A 13,567-nucleotide genomic window follows, 5' to 3' on the forward strand; every position below is an offset into this window, starting at 1 on the left:
AAACAAAATAATATTCTGGTTGTAGAGACTGTTGTGCCCTCTTTCTTTTTTTTGTCCACCTTGAGCTAACAGTCAGATTTTTAGTGGCATTTAGATGCTCAAACTTTATTATGCCTGCAGGGAAGAGTTATTGCAAATTTTAAAAATCTGTTCTTAGATTTCTTTTCTCCTAAAATAACAAACTCAGTTGGATAGCTATGAGTAATTATTCCTCTCTGATTTTGGAAAAATGCTCTTGTCCAGTTTCTACAGTTTGCAGAAAATGTCCAATCCATGCTCTCTGCCAGTATTCCTGCCATATTAAAACTGGGTGCAATTTTCTCTGGCAGATTTGTGTAATTGATTGTCACCTTGTAATAGTATGCAGGAGATTGTTGTAAAAGGCAGAGAATGGCAGAGCAAATGTATTCAAAGTACTTTAAAGGAAATTCCAAATACCAAATTTGACATCTAAGTCTTCAAGATTCTTCATACTTATCATGCACATGTGCCAAACTGGTCTTATTAATACTATTGCAAATATACGTTTCTTTGTTTTTCTGAGAATGTTTCATTATTAGTAATAAACTTTAATTAGTTTGTTAACAACCAAAACTGTAGAAACATTTTCTTACAGCTGTATATACAACTGATTACTTATCCAGGATAGGTAATATTACTTAACCTTGCAATAATGGACCTTTGGAACAGAATTTAGGCAGAGAGAAAAAAAGTAGTATATGAATTTGAACTTAAATAGTCTTTGGCTTCATAATAAGACTTTGTCTATAACCAGAAGCTAAATATTTATAGGACTCATATATAGCACTAAAGCCAACAGGCACAGGAAAAAGAAACCCTTTTTCCCTCAAGACTGGGTGACCCTTTCTAAAATTACTATTACCTTACATGTCTCTACTTCATAGAATCATAGAATCATAGGATCATAGAATCATAGAATCATAGGATCATCGAATCATAGAATCATAGAATCATAGAATCATAGAATCATAGAATCACCAGGTTGGAAGAGACCCACCGGATACCACCTTACATCCTGTGAATAGAAGAGGATTTGGAGAGCTCTGGTCAGCTCAGGGCAAAAATTGCCAGGGGTCATTCTGATGATTTAGAATGGCAAATGATCTCTTTTCTATACAACAACAGCAGTTGGACAATATCCCTGTCTGCCCAATTCCAGAAAATAATTTTCTTTTCTAGTGCTGATTTTGATACTCATTTAACCCAATGGTAATTGATTTTGTTTGATGTCTCTTTTCAATCATTTCTTGTTGATTTAAAACAATGACTCTTTAAATGTACTTTTATTTCAGTTTCCACCTGGCTCTCACTCCTTCACTTTTTCCTTTTTGACTTTATGTTAAAGTCAATTTGCCCCACCAGTTGATCTACTCTCTTTCATTGGATTCCACTCCATCATTGTTTGTTCAGCTACTTTCTTCATTCACAGGTCTGATTTTCTTGTCAATCCCATCATCACTTTTTAAAATTTGTTCTTTTGAGATGAATGTCTTTTTCCAGCTAAACAGTTCACAATCTTCCTTGTATTTCCTTCAGGTTTCAAGTTCTTCCCCTTCCCTAGTTTCACAGTCTTCGTATCAGCTAATGCCTTTAACCAGTGAATTCCCTTCTCATCTAGAGGGTTTTTTTTTTCTACTGCATTTGAATTAGATTATTTCTTTGTTACAAATACATGCTCTCAGATGGCACCACTATTATAAAGGAAAGACCTCCCTTGACTTCAATGATGGTGCTCAGACAATGGTATGAATTCCAAGTCAGCAAAAACATCAAAGAAAAATAGATTTGGAAAAAAGACTAGAGGGAAGTTTTGAACTTGCCCTCACATTATGTACGTGATGTCTAGTTACCTGACTGTAGTGGTGAGGGCAGAGTTTATTCACAACAATGAGAACCTGAAGAGAATGTATTTTTCAGAAATGTTAAGTGACAAAATCAACTTTCTAATATGTATGCGTACTCAAATCATTTAATTTGGCAGTTATAGGCTTGTAGGTGAAAAAAATCTAACATTGTAATTCACTAAAAGTACAGTTTTTCAACTAGTAGAACCCCTTCATAATGAAACTTACAAGAGGGGATGTAAATGCAAAAGACACAAACATTTGAGAATTTATGTGGTTTTAGTATCTTTTTCAGATATATTTGTATTGTTATGACTGAGCATTTAAAAATGAATAATTAAATTATAATTTCTTCCACAGCAGAGACTCAGAGATTTTTGAGTCTAAACAACTCATTTTCGGCAAGAATGGTGCTTGACATCATTAATGGAAGGTCCAGAAAGCCTTAATTGCAGGAGATATTGCCAACACTGGAGATCATCTGATGGCCAGACATATTAAGCTCCTTTCAATATATGTATTGCTATTCAGGAATTATTCAGGATGCATACCTCTATTCAATATGTGTTCAAGAAACATACTTTTCCTCAGTTTCGATAACTTTGTGAAATTTGATATTTTAATAAAGGAGTTCTATTAAAGTTGAGATGTCACATACACTTAAATCAGCACATGATTCTACAAAAATAGTGTGCAAGACAGTGGAAAATGAAATAACTTTTCCCCACTGTGGAGGTCAAATTTACAGGAAATATTGAAGGAAATACTATAAATGCAGGTTTGACCCCTATGTGGAAGCAATTGAAGCAGAAGTAAAACAAGACTTTGAGATGCTTACTGTGCTACTAACAATCTTACTATCCACTGTTCTTGATGCACACAATATTTTTGCATGCACTAAGGAGTGAGAAAGCAGGAAGTAAATCAGTTACTGTAATATATGCATCACAATGTGCTTCAAAAAATAAAAGAATAAACAGAACTTTCTTCTGCAGGTATAACATTCAAAAGGATTATAAAACTATCAAAGAACGTGTAATGAAGTATAGATTAAAGAGTGCAATCTTGTCATTACAACATATGTTCTGAACTTTCAAATGATAAGCTTGTATTGCACTAGACACGTATTCATGAAAACAAGGAGATTGAAAGAACCTGCAAGAGAAGTATTCTCTTTATGTTCTGAAAGGAATAACCTGCAGAAGGGGATGAATTTAGCATTAATGAGCCATGTGAGTCATAGAGTTGGGTTGATGCATAAGCAACCATTATGCAGTTCTCTGTATTTGAAATTCACTTTGACTGAAAGTCATTATGAGCAAGATATTGGTCTCAACAGTTCTTGGAATTTCTTTTAGTAGAAACAGTGTCACTCCCATTATGTATCTGTTTTATTTGATTAGCACAAAAAAGAAGGGCTCATCTAAGATATGCCATTATTAAAAATCTTTCTACAAATATATAAATAATAAAAGGAGGACTAGGGAGACCATACAGTCCCTATTGGACACAGAAAGAACAACAGTGACAGGGGATGAGGAAAAGGCTGAGGTACTTAATGTCTTCTTTGCCTCAGTCTTTAGTTGTAAGGAGGGTCGTTCCATCTGTGTACAAACCCAGGAGCTAGAGGAGCATAATGAGGCTCCCGTGATTCAAGAGGAGGTGGTCAGAGCCTTGCTAGCCTGACTAGACACCCACAAGTCTATGGGGCCAGGCGGGATTCACCCTAGGGTACTGAAGGAGCTGGTGGATGTGCTGGCCAAACCCCTTTCCATCATCTTCCAACAGTCCTGGAAGACTGGGGAAGTCCCACTGGACTGGAGGCTGGCTGGTGTTGTGCCCATCTACAAGAAGGGTCGCAGGGAGGATCCAGGAAACTACAGGCCTGTTAGTCTGACCTCAGTGCCAGGGAAAGTCATGGAGCAGGTGATCTTGAGTGCTATCATGAAGCACATGCAAGAGAACCGGGTGATCAGGACTAGTCAACATGGGTTCACAAAAGGCAGGTCTTGCCAGACTAACCTGATCGCCTTCTATGACAAAGTGACTCGGCTGCTGGATGAGGGAAAGGCTGTGGATGTGGTCTTCCTGGACTTCAGTAAAGCCTTTGACACAGTTTCTCACAGCATTCTGCTTGAGAAACTGTCAGCCTCTGGCCTGGACAGGCGCACACTCTCCTGGGTGGAAAACTGGCTGGATGGCCGGGCCCAGAGAGTGGTGGGAAATGGTGTGAAATCCAGCTGGAGGCCAGTGACAAGTGGGGTTCCCCAGGGCTCAGTGCTGGGTCCAGCCCTGTTCAATGTCTTCATCAATGATCTGGATGAAGGCATCGAGTGCACCCTTACCAAGTTTGCGGGTGGAAGTGTCGATCTGCTGGAAGGTAGAGAAGCTCTGCAAAGGGATCTGGACAGGCTGGACCACTGGGCTGAGTCCAATGGCATGAGGTTTAACAAGGCCAAATGCCGGGTCCTGCACTTGGGGCACAACAACCCTATGCAGTGCTACAGACTAGGAGAAGTCTGTCTAGAAAGCTGCCTGGAGGAGAGGGACCTGGGGGTGTTGGTTGACATCCGACTGAACATGAGCCAGCAGTGTGCCCAGGTGGCCAAGAAGGCCAATGGCATCTTGGCTTGTATCAGAAACGGCGTGACCAGCAGGTCCAGGGAGGTTATCCTCCCTCTGTACTCGGCACTGATGAGACCGCTCCTCGAGTACTGTGTTCCGTTCTGGGCCCCTCACCACAAGAAGGATGTTGAGGCTCTGGAGAGAGTCCAGAGGAGAGCAACCAAGCTGGTGAGGGGGCTGGAGAACAGGTCTTATGAGGAGCGGCTGAGAGAGCTGGGGTTGTTTAGCCTGGAGAAGAGGAGGCTGAGGGAAGACCTCATTGCTCTCTACAACTACCTGAAAGGAGGTTGTAGAGAGGAGGGTGCTGGCCTCTTCTCCCAAGTGACAGGGGACAGGACAAGAGGGAATGGCCTCAAGCTCCGCCAGGGGAGGTTTAGGCTGGACGTTAGGAAAAAATTCTTCACAGAAAGGGTCATTGGGCACTGGAACAGGCTGCCCAGGGAGGTGGTTGATTCACCTTCCCTGGAGGTGTTTAAGGCACGTGTGGACAAGGTGCTGAGGGATATGGTTTAGTGTTTGGTAGGAATGGTTGGACTCGATGATCCGGTGGGTCTCTTCCAACCTGGTTATTCTGTGATTCTGTGATTCTGTGATTTTCCAGATGTTTTGGGCAGGATTAATTTCAATTATAGATGGAAGTGTCTGCCCATTCTTGAGTATTGCACCTAAACACATGCCCTCATGCACTTCTGCACTAATTAGATACAATAGAGCTGCCTAGAAAAAAAACCAGATTTACTTAGCAAGTTATGGATAAAATCCAGGTGTCAGTAGCACACGTACATCAGAATGACATTTTTCATTTTATCATCATCATACACCACTTAGGAAGATGACACAAAACCTGATTTTGTAACTAATATCAGTTCTTTGTCCAAAGTTCCATGATCGTAACTATAACTGTGTGATATGTGATTTACAGCAACCGATTATAAAATATATGAAAAATAATAGATAAATACATTGTAATCCAAGAGAGAGAAGAATGTGAGCTAAAAAGTTATGAAAGAGAATAGTTTTTTTTATGAATGATACTTTAGAATTTCAAAGTCCTATTTTATACAGTTCAGATAAGATACAAGTTAACATCTTAAAATATTTAATATAATATATAATATATAATATATAATATATAATATATAATATATAATATATAATATATAATATATAATATATAATATATAATATATAATATATAATATATAATATATAATATATAATATATAATGTATATTGTATAATGTATAATGTATAATATTCATTATTTATTATAAATAATATGAGAACAACCAGGCTGTTAGCAAAAGCCTGAAACAATTTCTGAAGATCCTGTTCACCTAAAATATTCTCATCCCAAAATGACCCCACCTGGCAACTAATTCCATTTGTTTAGCCTCAGATGTGCTCACAAGTATGTGTTTGAATGAGGCTTTCCTTGTTCTCTAGGTACCTCCCTTTACTTCTGCACATGCTGACACATCATTTCTTATTACACTGACTGACCAGTGTGATCTTTTCATACTGATTATACAAGTCTGAAAGACATTTAAAAAAATACCTCATGCGCTAAGAAGAAATGCTTCAAGGCTCTGCTTTCTTGCCTTGATTCTTTGACTACCAATGTATTCAGCTGTTACCAGGAACATCGCTGGGAATGGAAATGTGGAGATCAGTACTGAGTGCCCAAAACATGTTTCCCAATAAATTCATAGGTACTGAGTTGGGTATGCTGTGCTGGAAAATCAGGAATTAGGTACATCATTGAAAAGACCAGTGAGCATGAGGTGCTAGATTCATTCTCACTCCCCAGAAGCTATATACGTAGAGTTGGGCATCTTTGCAGATAAGCACGTCTTCCAGCTGAATATCATAGAGCTTCAATTCTTTTTTTTTTCCCTTTCTAGAGCACCTTCTGTAGGAAGTTTGCCTGCCTTATCCTGCAGTGCCTGCACTGTATTCAGAAATATACTTTCAAAACAGTGGACAAGGCTCCAAGGCAACTCTACCATGCAGACATTCCTTTATCATCAATTTTAAACTTCCCTTCAAAATCCAGAGTCACTAGTCACAACTGGTCCCAAAATTAGGGATATCTTGGAAGGTCTGAAGTTATGAACCTCTCCGCTGTTCAGACATCTCCTTAGTTTGCACTATTTTTGTAGCGTGAATCAACTCCTGACCCCATTATCAACCTGGTACAGACAGAAGGCAGCACTGGGGCTCTTCACGCTCTTCCTGGCTACCCAGCTCCCAGGGGTCTAGTCTGACTGTAACTGTACAGAGGTGCTCAGCAGCACAGGTAGCTTACAGTTTCCATCTATGTATTTGAAAGCTTATATTCCTCAAGAAAAACAAAACAACAACAACAAAAAAACTCAAAGCAAGCAAAAATGCAGTATTTTTTTAAGTTGAAAAATTATGAAGTTTGTATTTCAGCTGAAGGGAGTTTTACATCCAGTTTCACTTAGTACTCAAACAAATTTACAAAACTTTCCTCAAATATATTTGTCTTTCAGCCAAGTACATAATTTGCCTAATTTACATGTATATTCCCAGAAGGTAAGGTATACATAAATTTACACAATTGCCTGGATTAAACATTAGAAATCCCTTTTTGCCTCCAGAATTTTTCTCCAAATGCTCTCACATTATTACATTCAGCTGAATATATCCACAGATTTTCTGTTGGTTAAATTGGTTTATTTCATACTTTGAAATAATTGAATATTATTCCTGTTTCTTCCTCTGTGTAAATCCTTGACTTTATATTACTCTGTGCTGAGACAAATTGAAATAGATGTGCTGAACACAGGGGTATGAAGCAGTTTGCCCAGTAATAATTGCTTCATGACAGTATTCTATTTTTCCAGTTCTTGTCCCTTTGGGATAGTTTAGTGGTTTGGATAGCATTAGCGAGAGAGAGACAAAATAATGTCTCAAGCTAGACATTATTATGGCAGACTTGATAAAATCTAAACATTTTTGAAACAGTGGTTCTCTGAATAATTAAGTGGATTCTGAAAACCTCCAAAAATTATTGATTTCTACTACAGTTCACATTTTTTAAGAGACTACAAAAGAATTCCAGTCTTGGAGAGAAGTCATCTTTGTACTACGATGGAAAATAATTCAAGAGCAGCAGATGTTCAGGGTTATAGTTCTTTTCAATACACTGTTTTTCAACATGTCAGTTTATAAATAACTACATAAATGTTACATATAAAGAACAATTTTCTGAAAAGCAACTTTTTCAGCTTTTTTTGGTATCTGACAGAAATGTTATAATCAGGAAATTCTCTTGTTTAGGTTTCAGTACAAGAAAACCCCCAATTTCTGAGTTTATAAATAAATAAGTAAATAAATGGCAGATGTTAATAATTCTTGCACATCCGGTAGTCATTGCTATGTAAACTAAAAATAAATTTTGGCAGGGAACTGTGAAATCTATTTGATACAGAACAGTTTTTTCAAAAACGTGCTATAAAAATGTTTCTGTTTCACTAAGTTGTATTTTGGAAGCTTCGCAGCAAGTCTATCTAAGAAGAGAATTCTTGAAGCGTCATGTTTGCTCTAGGTTTAGGTCTTGATATTGATCTAATTCAGTATATGAAGAGGTCATTTAAAAAAAAAAGTCTTTACAAATAACAATGAAATACTTCTGCTGCAAAATTTCTGTCAACAGTATTTATCTTACGATTTGGAATGGAAAGGGGAACTCAGTTCAAGTTCTATCAGGTAATGTGAGAAATTCATTAACCCTAATAGACTTAAGTTACTCAGATTTAATACAATGGGGAGTTATATATGACTTTATGGTATTTCATAGATACAGTGACTCCATAATGAAAGTTGTTAATAGAGATAAGGTATCTTATAGTCAGCTTACTGGAACACGCTTTGCTTTCCTTGACTTTCTGTGGATGCCAAGTGACCACCAGGCTAGGTTTTCTGTATTTTTTTGTCTCCTGAATATCATGCAAAAATGTAAGAGACGGTATGTCCATAAACACCTGTACTGATTCTCTACTGGGACAGTGTTGTAGGGGGTAACCGTAATTGAACCACGTGACTTGAACATGAGCAAACCAGGTAATCATGTCTATCTTGTACTTTACCAACACGTACCATTCTTAATTTTAATTGATTAATCCTAATATCATAAACATGGCTAACTTGACAATCATAAACTTTTTTTTCCTTTTTTAATCCTATTTTGTTTTTATTATGATTATGGTTTCTTCTTTTTATCTTGCAAAATATCTGCAAACATGTCTGGAATCTCTAAAATGATTACATATTCAAAATAATGAAACTCTTTAAGCCAGATTATCACCTTCAATTACACTTCAACTTGAGGCAAATATTTCAGAAAACCTGGACTGAGTTCTAAACTGTACTGTTACATTGAGACTACAGTATAACAGAAAAGATATTGGAAAAAAAAAACCCAACAAATACAAAGAAACAAAAAAAAAACCCAAAATAACCCAAAAAATCACATACCTTCTGTTGTATAAGTTAAAATTTTGGTCTAGCAGATGTAGATTTGGATAGATGGGTGACAGGGTCCTTCATGCTCCCTACACAGGCCAAAATGCTGAGCACAGCCTAGCAGTAATTTTAATACTGTTATTGAACACTAAGACCATAACTATTTTAAAATACTCCTTAAAAACCAGAAAGATATAGAACAGTTGCACAATAGGTATGGAACAAGGCTACACATACATAATCATCTGTTTTTTTGGGTTCTTAGCAGCGATAAAGTAGCCACAGAAATCACCTACGCTCCCAGATGTACAATATCTGTCTGGGGAAAATATTCACACAGAGGAACACTTTGAAAAATGTCATCTGAATAAAAAGCATTGGGAAGAGACTAGGTACAGAATTTGTAGTGGTAAGATTGTGCTTGAGGACTCAGCTATGACAGTGCTGAATGCAGCGCTTCAGGTAAGTGTCTGCCAACGTTAAGCTAGTAAATCCGTATTTTCAGGAACTTATCTCTTTAGAACATATTAATTCATTTTGATGCAAAAGTGCTCCTGACATAAATAGTGTTTCATTACAGGAATTATTTTATCTTTAATTTTGCATGGCTTTGAAAAATGTCATTTTCAAATTATAAAAGTTTAGCAAAATACAACAAAATGAATAAACATAATAATTTTATGAGAAACACTGATTATTTGAAATGCCTGTGTTGCTTTCAATGTAAACAAATGAACAAACAACTGTTTCAAAGTATTCTAAGAACTAAAAATCTGCTCCATGGGTTCAAGACAAGCTCATCAGGTCAGGCTACTCCATTTGCAAGCACTTGTACCTGATTTCATGTAATTAGAGAGTTTTCAGTTGGAGAGGTAAAGTGGAAGTCTGGCTAATAAGTATTAATTCCAGTTCAAAAGGATTTCAGTCTGCACATAGATTAACAGTTATACAGCCAAAAATATTACATTTTGGTCATTTAGTCGGATGTTGTGCATAACACAAGGCACTGAATTTCATCAGCTTCACCCATTATTAAGATACCCATAAATACAGTGTTCAACATGCACACACGAAACAGACTGTGCCTGTAACACTTTTTGTTTAACAAATCAAGAATATCAACTACTATAACCTTCAAAATAGTTCGCTTCTGAGTTGACATATAGCTGCATCTGATGCTGCCAAAGTACAAAGAAATTCCACAGATCATTTTCTGAACAGCTGTTGAGAAATGTCTATATTTAAACATGCATCCACTCATACTGAGTGAAGCAATTTAGTTGAGTATTGTCTCACTGTGACTGGTTGTAGTATATTCTACAATCATCTCTTTGTCTCTTCTCACCCATTCTTGGTTCCCAAACTATAGGATTAGTTTCATTTTCTTTGTGTCAGACCTCGTATTCCAGATGTGTCATCTAAAAATATGCTTGGGGGATGCATAATTTCTTAGGTCTGTGTGTCTTCATTTTCCTGTTTACAGTTTCTTCTCGTGTCAGACAAAAATTTGAATGAAATTGACTAACTGTCCCTAACATTCTATTTTGGGAATTGCAGTTCAAATGTAAAACAATAGGCAGTATTAATTACCATATAATCTTCATCCAAAAAGTCAAAATAGAATGCTTTTTCTTGAGTATTGTAGTTTCTGTAATATCTTTCTCTTGACTGTTCTGTGTGCCAGATTTAAGAATAAGCTGGTATACTGATGCATCCTAAAACAATACTAAGCTTGCAATTCACTGAATATAGAAGTGAAATAATCTTTTTATTTCTTTTACGCTCCAACTTAAATCAGTCCTTAAAGTCCCAATTTTGTAATAATGGCTAATTATACTTTCTCAGGATATTTATTGCTATTAGGTGTGAAATATATTAGTTATCTGCTGCCTATTTATAAATCAGACGACCTGTGTGGAGAAAACTGTTGTATCACCTCCTTTATTTACGCTTTTACAATCCATATGCAGAGAGCACCACTAAAAATAGCTTGCGTCTGGCAGGTTGATCACTGTGACAATAAAAGGATTAAACAATAGGATGTTTCTCTACTTTCAGTAATGCCTAGCAATACAGAGGATTTATTTTGATCATTATGTGTACATCATTCAATGTTTTCAAGGATTATGAATGCTTCACCTTTCTTTTTTTGCCCTATATTATTACTAAATTCACCACGGAACGTTTTATGGGAAGCAAAAAAGACCACTGAGGATGCAGAGAACTTATACAACTTGCTTATAACAGTCAATATTCCAGGCATTATTTTTTTCTGAGAAAAATCTTTTAAAAGCTATATACCACCTATTTTTTTTCCATTATATTGTTAAGAAATTATTTTTTCAGACACCAAAAACTGTAAGAGTGATGTAATTCTTGATTATGTTGAAAATAATTGTGAGATTTTTTTGTTTTCTCTTGTTTACGACAACTTTCTACTTGATAGTAGTACATATAAAATAACGTTTGTAGAAACCTACATAGTCTTGACTGATCTACGTTCCTTATACTTTAATATAAAATTAAAGGTATGGATCAAACAAAGGAATTGGTTCCCATGGAAAACACTGAGATTAATCAAGAAAGAAGCATTATATTATTTGCTATATTTTCATCTGTCTTTAATCTCTGCCAAAGAAATAAGTCAGATATAGACTGAGTAGTTTAAAGAGAGACTTGGGGAATTGAGAGAGTACAGCGTGGGTTGATTCAAACAAATGGCAGGTGCACATTTCAGTGACAGTATCAGCATACATTTGGTGAAACTGCCAGGCTATTGAAATAGTCTGAGGAATTCCAGTGGTTTGCTCAAACGGATTATCACCTTCTGACAGCATTGAGTCCTCCTGCTTATTTGGTGGAATCGGCAAGTCAGTGTAAGACTCTGGAAGACTGAGGGTCATGTCCAGGTCCCTGTCAGAGGAGCTGGCTGCATTCACTTGCTACATTCCTACAGTCTTCTCCAGCACCTAACATTGCTATAATTTTCCCCACTAACACAATTTATATAGTAAGGAACACAGTGTCATGCATTCCTCAAATTCCTAGTATGTTTTATATATGTAATGGATAATTAAGAATTAAAAATAAAAATCTGACCATCCACTTAAAAGAAAGGCTTTGACTAGTCTCTTTTCCTCTTTCAAAGCTGTGTATCTCAATACAGCCATCTTGTTGTAAGGCTGACACCTAGAACAGTGGGACAGCATACTTGGACTTCACTTCCTCAGCAGAACATGGACAAAAGATACCTGGGGGCAAGAAAAAGGGGAGATAGATAGACTCACCAACAAGTTCTTAGCAAGAGTTCAGAGAGAACAGCTTTCAGAAGCAGGTCTGGAAATATTTCTTAGTTTCCTTGATCTTACACTCAGATTTTCCTGGGAAGAGATCTTGACTCACTACACACTGGTAGCAGACAAGTGCCTCAAAGGCCTCCATTTGTTTTGGAGGACTGTGGTCCTCAGATTCCTCTGCTGAGTATTGTCTAGGAACATAGATGCAGTCCAAGAACAGCTGGATGCAGAATCTCTCCTTCACATATACTTGAAGAAATAGAACCAGCATGTAAGTTCCTCATAAAGACTGACTACTGTATGGCTATCCCCAGATGCTATCTTGCTTTCCTCCCAGTATGTTCATCTGGGAAAAAAAGTTCACAACAATATATATAGAAGAGTGCACCACAGTCATTCATGGGCAGATTGTGTTCCAGAAAAACAGGTTGGAGAAAATTCCCAATGAGTGCCCTAGCAGCTACATTCAATGTCATCAGGAACATTATGGGGCTGGCTCTAACAACCTGCCTGTCTCTCCTAAAGCCTATAGCTGCCACTGCAGCAGGAAAGTGCCAAGACGGGTGCATGCAACAGGAGGAATGAAGGGAGATTTGTGCTTTGTGAGGGACCCTGTACCAACTATTTGTCCAAACTCTGCGCCTGTGTCATACTCAGAGGAACAAGTGTAACAAGAACCTTTCACAGCTTTACACATTCCTCTGGAAAGTGGATGAGTTCTTGGGATGCTGCCTGAGGAAGGACTATTTTCAGTTAGTTGCTGCAAAGGTATACTCATGTCCCCTATTCTAAGCCTTAATGGCCCTGACCAGCCTCATCTGTGGCTTCGACGCTTCTTTCTTGGCCAAGCACATAAAAACCCCAATTCAGCTCAGTTCTGTATGCCTGGGCTTTCCCTGAGCCATTCTATGGAATAATCTCCAGTCTTGATTCCTGAATTGCCTCAGACCAACGTGGATGGAAACAGCAGAACAGACAGGTTATTCTCCCACTCTGCACTGCTCTAGTGAGCCTGCATCTGGAGTATTGTGTCCAAATCTAGGCTCCCCAGCTCAAGAAAGACAATGAACTACTGGAAAGAGTCCAGCAGGGGCCATAAAGATGATCATGGGACTGGAGTTTCTCTTTTACGGGGATAGGCTGAGAGACCTGGGTCTGTTTAGCCTGGAGAAGAGAAGACTGAGAGAGAATCTTATCAATGCCTGTAAATATCTCAGGGAAGGTGTCAAAAGGATAAGGCCAGACTATTTTCAGTGATGCCCAGTGACAGGACATGGGACAACAGGCACA

The 13,567-nt window shown here is 37.6% G+C and overlaps 1 protein-coding gene across 2 annotated transcripts in view; it reads left to right on the top strand.

The window, feature by feature from the left end:
- GPC5 (glypican 5) overlaps positions 1-13,567 on the top strand; it is a 643,004-nt gene that overhangs the window by 614,989 nt on the left and 14,448 nt on the right. The window lies entirely within an intron of this gene.

The sequence above is a fragment of the Phaenicophaeus curvirostris genome, chromosome 1 (assembly GCF_032191515.1).
Source record: "Phaenicophaeus curvirostris isolate KB17595 chromosome 1, BPBGC_Pcur_1.0, whole genome shotgun sequence".
In the NCBI taxonomy this organism is placed as follows: Eukaryota; Metazoa; Chordata; class Aves; order Cuculiformes; family Cuculidae; genus Phaenicophaeus; species Phaenicophaeus curvirostris.